Source organism: Gavialis gangeticus, unplaced genomic scaffold, assembly GCF_001723915.1.
Source record: "Gavialis gangeticus isolate Ggan-Ray unplaced genomic scaffold, GavGan_comp1, whole genome shotgun sequence".
NCBI classification, from domain to species: Eukaryota; Metazoa; Chordata; order Crocodylia; family Gavialidae; genus Gavialis; species Gavialis gangeticus.
In genome coordinates, this window is record NW_017729026.1 from 1,269,232 (window position 1) to 1,271,144 (window position 1,913).

Genomic DNA, 1,913 nt, shown 5'->3' on the forward strand with positions numbered 1-1,913 from the left:
AATCAAACAAATTGTGTAGGGCCCATTATTGGTCTTCTATTCACCTCCCCCTACCCCCATATTTAATTAAGCACCCAGGCAGAGCCTGTATGAGGTGTACTCAACCACTGAGTTCCCCTTATCCCCTTAGCGTGGTTGAGTAGAGGCTATTTCTCTGCACATGCCCCATTGCCATGTCTGCCAACACTGGGGTGGGGGGCGTTGCATTATTTATGGCTAACTATGGCTTATTATTTCACAACATTCCAGTATGCACGCTCCACAGTATCTCGTAAAGAGTTTTCTGCAATGATGAATGGACTGAGAAAGGCCAGGCAAACGCTATTATTATAGCACTACATAAATATGGGCTTTTTTTTCATTTAGACATTAAAACACCTGATTTCCTTTAACATTGTAAACATGTCATTTTATTAGGTACTGGAGAGCTGATGAATTTAAGGTCATTTTCAGTGAAGAAGTGATAGACTAGTTAGCTTTTCTATATTTCATACAGTGATGAGAGAAAGAAACCTTTATCATGGAATCAGGTAGAGGAATGAAGAGGATGGGAGAGACCTGTTCTCTACTCTGAAGCTCCCTATGGTTGTGTTTAGACACTGCATATCTTTTCAATATATTCATGAAATGGAGTTGGAAAGTGAAAGGAATACAGGATATAATCTCCTTGAAATGGAGCTGGCAAGGGGTCTGTGTTTTGTAGCTAATAAATCCAGTTTTCAGGAGGAAATTCATATAAGCTGCATTTACCAGTTTGTAAGAATGAAAATGAATGTATTAATTAGGTACACTTTTACCTTGTTTAGCAGATGGTAATTTTGGCCAGACCTTGGCAAGCTCTTCCTTGACATAAAGTTTAAAAAACAAGCCTTTTCAACCATAAAAATCGTTGCTCTGTGAAAGAATAGGTAAAAGTCCAAGTAAGCGCCTCATTATCGTCAAAGCAGTGATTTGTTGTTTCAGTATAACATTGTATTTTCCTTGTTATTAGAGTTAAGGGTGAGTCAGCCTTTCCATAATACACAAATTACTGGTTTAAGAGAGACATGGTTCAGCCATAAAAAGGCCTTGGTTTGAGAGGTAGGACAGCAAAAGTTGCCAAGGCGAGGTGCAAAGACCAAAACAGCAACAAGAGGTTGGGCTTTTAGAAGCATTTTGGTATGCTCCTGGGATTGAGAAAAGCCTGACTCTCTAAGGGCCCAAACCTTGCATCCATCTGTTGAGCAGCAATTTCCCATTCATGTGTCACAGTGCCACTGAAGCCAACAGGGCTGTGTTCAGACTCAGGTTGGCTTCATAAGCGTGTCGGCCTGTCTGCACAGTAACATTAATAGGCATAATGATTCTTTCTCAGTTCCTTGTGTCTTCTAGTTGCATTGTCAAAGCAGCCATGGGCAGCCTATCTATGTGTTAAAGGTAGGTTGGCAGCGAGTGAGTAGAGGTGTGGTTCCTTCCCCGCCCCCACCCTCACTCCCAGTGGGTGCATCTATATGTGGAATTAACACAGAGCAATAAACTCAGGCACACTTTGCACCAGTTTATTGCTCCTGGGAGCAGTGTTACACATGCACCTGAAATGGCAACACACTGAGCTGGGGCAATGGGGTTGTGGGTGGGGAGGGGCAGAGCTTGAATGACAATTAACTCAACTGTTCCAGGGAGGAGGAGGGGAAAATTGTCACAAGGATGTGGAAAAACTTGAGAGGGTCCAGAGAAGAGCCACCCATATGATGAGGGACTTACAAGACAAGCCGTACAAAGAGAAGCTGAGGGACTTGGGCCTCTTCAGCCTACAGAAGTGAAGGCTGTTCACCAGAGTACCCCGGGGGAAGACCAGGAGCAATGGATACAAACTCCTGGAAGGCCACTTCAGGCTCAGTTCCAGGGAAAACTCCTTCACAGTCAGGGTGTCC